The sequence below is a fragment of the Dreissena polymorpha genome, chromosome 4 (genome assembly GCF_020536995.1).
Source record: "Dreissena polymorpha isolate Duluth1 chromosome 4, UMN_Dpol_1.0, whole genome shotgun sequence".
NCBI classification, from domain to species: domain Eukaryota; kingdom Metazoa; phylum Mollusca; class Bivalvia; order Myida; family Dreissenidae; genus Dreissena; species Dreissena polymorpha.
In genome coordinates, this window is record NC_068358.1 from 104,267,731 (window position 1) to 104,273,730 (window position 6,000).

Genomic DNA, 6,000 nt, shown 5'->3' on the forward strand with positions numbered 1-6,000 from the left:
GTGCGCTATCTACTGAGCGTATGATTATTTTTAACCAGGTTTTCCGAAGGAAAAAACTGGTTATTAGATTGGCGAATGCGGGCGGGCTGGCTGGCTGGCTGGCTGGCTGGCGGGCTGGCGGGCTGGCGGGCTGGCGGGCTGGCGGGCTGGATGGCGGGCTGGCGGGCGGGCGGAACAAGCTTGTCCGGGCCATAACTATGTCGTTCATTGTCAGATTTTAAAATCATTTGGCACATTTGTTCACCATCATTGGACGGTGTGTCGCGCGAAATAATTACGTCGATATCTCCAAGGTCAAGGTCACACTTTGAGTTCAAAGGTCAAAAATGGCCATAAATGAGCTTGTCCTGGCCATAACTATGTCATTCATTGTGAGATTTTAAAATCATTTGGCACATTTGTTCACCATCATGGGACGGTGTGTCGCACGAAAGAATCACGTCAATATCTCCAATGTCAAGGTCGCCACGACTAAAAATAGATTATTTTTTTAAAACAAACTTACAAAGGGGGTTAATTTTGTTTGTTCATTTCAAAAGTTCAGTTTGAGTTTTCTCCCTTTATCATTTTTTTTTCACAATGAAAACCTGGTTTTGTGACAATTTTGTCCCTTGTTAGTACAATGGCATAGCCTGTATCGTGTGAAACTATTTACCTAAAATTAAACTAACTCTGAATATTTGTTTAAAAACGCCCTTAGCAAATATTAAATTTGTAAAAAATCAATGTTAATCTGGTTAAGCTTATTAACAAGGTAAATAATTTGTAAAAGTTATCAATAACAAATTCAATAAAAAATCTCAATAAAATAACAATATTTACTTTGTCAAATAAGTTAACCTTAAAAAAATAAAAAAAATCACGCCGTATTAGTCACTCCAGTTGATCACACAATGTGCACGATAATCACGATATTCTTTTGTTATTTGTGTTCCCGTATTAAGCATGTGGTTATGTGATTAAACTTGCAAATCCCGTTATCTAGTGACACTGCATGTTTTTCAAATTATACTAACGTTGAAATGTGTGGATACCGCTTTCAATTGACATTGTAGGTTAAAAACTAGCTTACGATAAAATGTGTAGCATCTTATCTTAAGTTAAGAATAAACATTTCATTGACTACTTAAAAGTAAAATAACAGTTTCCTACTCTATTTTTGCTTCATTTGGTGTATAGCCAAATCATTAAATTTTTGCTTTGTGTTTCTAAAGAAGTATCAAAGTATGCACTAAATGAATAAAACTAGTCAGCTTATTAATATACTATTTGCGGCCTCAAGCTTAATTTATTAAATACCTATTTTGTCCGTATTTAAATGATGAAAACATTATATTTCCAAATCACGTTCTTGTATTCTCATGTCAGATAATATAATACGTACACTTTGGGACTCTAACTTTTCGTGTGTTTTTTTCAGAAAGACTCTCTTTATAATGTAACATTGCTTGATAAACCATCATTACCATGTATGTATTATTCCAAGTAATTATTTACGGGTACAAGTGCATCGTATAAGTCTGCGTTTTCGTAGACTTGTACAATGATGCATCTTTATCGATGTTAACTTCTTTTTTATGTATGCGAGTGTATGTCTCCATGAGTAATGCATGCGCGTGTGCACACGCGTTATTGTAAAATTATGCATCAACAACACATCACTTAACGTTTCTCTAGTCTGTCTCTCATTGGTTAATACAAATAAAAAACCAAAATTATTGTTTTATTCTTGCTCAAAATAAAATGCGTTTATTCTGCCTGAGTAAATAGTAATTCACTACTACAGTGTAAAATACAACGCTCAATGCTTGAAATTATAATGGCTTTGAGCGTTTGTTTGAGAAGATGTTAATATTGATACGGTTGCTCTAATTATTTTTTGTTGTTGTTGTAACTGTTGTATTTTTATATTGCATTGTTTGTTTGTACTGTTATATGTCTGTTTTTTTTGTGTAAAATGCTTACACATTTGATATATGTAAGTGAACGTTGTGCAAACTATTATCTCTGTACAGGAAATTACCTTCATCACTTGAAATCCCTTCGTAGTGTAGCCTTGACGGCCCATTCTTTTTACAAATGATTTTAGTTTATTTGTGTTCCTCTATTAGACATGTGATTATGTGATTAAAATTGTTAATCCCGTTATAAAGTGACACTGCCCTTTTTCAAATAACACTAACGTTGAAATGGGTGGATACCGGTATCCATTGAAAATGTATGCATACAAACAAACTTACGATAAAATGTGAAGTATCTTATTATAACAAAAGAATAAACAGATCACTATCTACTAAAAAGAATGACAGTTTTCGTATCCTAGTTTTGCTTCATAAGGCGTATAGCCAATTCATAAAATGTTAGTTTTTTGTTTCTAAAGAAGTATCTATGCAAAAAATGACGAAACTAGTCAGCTGACTGAGATTATACTATTTACGGCCTCAGGCTTCATTAATATACGATGTAGTGTGCTCAAAATAAAACGCGCTTATGTTGCGTAGGTAAATAGATAACAAATCACTACTACAGTGTAAAATACAACGCCCAACCGTTGTCAATATCATGCTTTTGAGCGTTCGTTTGAGATGATGTAATTACAGATACGGTTGCAAGTGTAATCTGTCATCTCTATACAGGCCATTACCATAATCACTCAAAATCCCTTCGTATTGTAGCTTTGACGGCTCATTCTTTTTTATACTGACTCTAGTTTATCTTTTAATCCTAGGCTATTATAATTTACTCTTTATACACCCAACATAACCTCACGTATCATAATATTTTTACCAAACATATTATAATCTTTTACAATTTGCTTCTTTTCCGTTCTATCTTCTTATCTCTCTGATATCTTTCTCTTCATTTTTCAGCAGTTCTGTAGCAAACAACGAAAACAAATCTTAACAACGTATCCGTCGCAATGTGTCCTCATCGCTTATCGCAACAGGCGTATCATGACAGCGTTTCTGGCCCATCTTGTATTTATTGGAGGTTATTATTATGTTGAACATTAAACAGAGACCAAGAAACGCTGTCATGGTTGCATAAAGATCACCAGCTATTTTTCCATTTTTCCTGCACTTATTATATGTATGTCAATTATGGCTTAATGTAACAAGTCTTTTTGTCATTACAATTTTATGTATACGCGTCTATGAACACAGCACTGAGAATTGAACATCCAAGCAAACGTTTTGTGATAGGAAAAAACATACACACGGATATTATTTTCTTCAAAACGCTTCTAAAATGGTTCTTGTGTGCTGAAACATGTTGTTGAATCTCTATAGTCTTATTACGATCAGGTGATATTCATCCTAACCCTGGGCCAACTTTGTCTGATCTATCTTCTAACACAGATGCAACCAGTTCTTCTTCCTTTCTAAATTCGTCGGCAACAAACCACATCCGGTTTGTCCATTACAAAATTCTAAGTCTGATGTATAAAATTGATGTTCTTTACACAGGTCTTCGAGAATTTGACATAATTGGTTTTACTGAAACATGGTTAAATAGTTATATTCTATCTGATGATCTCCTCTTTGACGGTTTCCACCAGCCAATTCGAAAGGATCGAGCATTCGATTCACACGTTGGCGTTGCTATATACGTAAATGAAAGTATTGCTTTAAAACGCAGATAAGATCTTGAACTGAATAATGGTGAAAGTATTTGGATTGAAGTTTTTCCCTCAAAACAACAAATCCATTCAGTTTGGCGTGTTTTAATACAAAAAGATACAAAACGTTTTATCGATATATCTGGCGCTACGACATTGAAGATTATTAAAAACTACGACAAATGATGTCGGATACTAATTGGGATCTACATAAATCCGAAAATGTTGATATATATGCAGATAATTTAACTAAAACAATATTGAACATTGCAAGTATATGTATTCCGAACAAAAATGTTTGTATCCGTGTGCGTGATCTTCCATGGATGAACAAAACATAAAGAAACAAATTCGACAACGGAAGCGCCTTAACCGAAAAGCAACAAATTCTAAGACTGATGTTCATTGGTCAAACTTCCGTCATGTAAGGAATAACGTTGTCTTAATCTTGCGTAACTCGAAAATTGAATACTTTCACAATATTACTCAAAAACTAAAGTCATTAGACCTTTTCCGCTAAAGACTGGTGGAAGACACTGCGAACATTTGTCCCTTCTAAAACAACTAACACAATACCACCTCTTTACGATGAACAAACCAATCGTTTTGTAGCGGATGATACAAGTAAAGCGGATGTGCTCAACCAGTATTTCGCTAGCCAGTGTGCACTTGATGAAACAAATCACGATCTTCCCCCAATGCACCATACACACACGAACAGTCTTCAGTCTATACATATAACACCAGAGGAAGTAATTGACTCAATGAAATGTCTAAAAGTAGGAAAAGCGTCTGGTCCTGATGGAATATATAATAGAATCCTAAAAGAAGCAATGCATCAATTAATCTACCCTTGTGTGATTTGTTTAACTCTTGTCTAAATACTTGCAAACTGCCCTCTTGTTGAAAACTTGCAAATGTGTGCCCAGTTTTCAAAAAAGGCGATCCATCCTTAACGTCAAATTATCGACCCATAGCACTGCTAAATACAACCGAGAACGTCTTTGAAAGAATATTGCATTAACACATTTTTAATTTTCTTCGCGCAAATTCTTTGTTTGCACCCACTCAATCTGGCTTCTTGCCTGGTGACTCCACTGTCAATCAGCTGACACATATATACAACACATTTTGCAAAGCACTAGATAATGGCAGTGAGGTCAGGGTTGTTTTCTTTGATATAAGTAAAGTTTTTTTGATAAAGTAAGGCACAAAGGTCTTTTATTTAAACTACAACAAGCAGGCATTCGAGAAAAACTATTATCGTTTTTGTCTAATTATCTTTCTGATCGTAAACAAACAGTAATTTTACCGGGATCGTCCGGATCGACCCCTATTGAAATTCTCGCCGGAGTCCCTCAAGGTTCTATTTTAGGACCACTTATGTTTTAGTATATATAAATGACATTATTACTGACATAAATGCACACATACATTTGTTCGCTGATGATACCAATGTTTGAATGGTCGTAAATTCGCCTAACGAAACTGCAGCCGTACTGCAATCAGATATCGACAAAATTTCTAGCTGGGCTAGAACACATGGATGGTTTGTTTTAACCCTTCAAAATCCGAATCAATGATTATTTCTCGCAAAATAAATAAACCAAATCACCCACCATTGATCATGCAAAACAATTATATTCCAATTGTTGATATCCATACACATTTAAGTCTTTTTATGTCAAATGACTGTACATGGCATGCGCACATATCCTCTATAAAGGAAAAGGCATGGTCACGAGTTCATATAATGCGTAGATTAAAAACAATTATTGATAGAAAAACCGTCGAGAAAATATTTTTTTCTTTTATTAGACCAATCATTGAGTACTCAGACGTTGTATTTGACAATTGTACGCAATACGAAAAAGATGAACAAGAAAAAATACAAACTGAAGCCGCGCGAATAACAGCCGGATGCCCACGTCTAGTCTCATTAGAAGAACTTGATAATGAATGAGGATGGTAAACTCTCAGCCAAAGAAGACGTAAACATAAGCTAATATTAATGTATAAAATGAAATCAAACAATGCTCCGAACTACTTACAGTCGTTTGTTCCCGCAACAGTGGGGTCGCGTAGCAACTACTCATTAAGAAATGCGTTACATCTCCAGCGAATTCAAGTGCGAACGGCACTGTATTCAAATTCGTTTGTACCGTCCACTGTATCCGAATGAAATAATCTTCCAGATGACGCTAAAATCGCTGAATCGATCCATTCCTTCAAAAGGCTTATTAAAATTGATCAACAGATTCAAAATCCCATATTCTCGTACGGCGAAAGACGCTGTCAAACATTACACACGCGCTTACGTACAAAGTGTAGCGCCTTTAATGACAATCTTTTTAGACGTAATATTGTTACATCCCCATTAT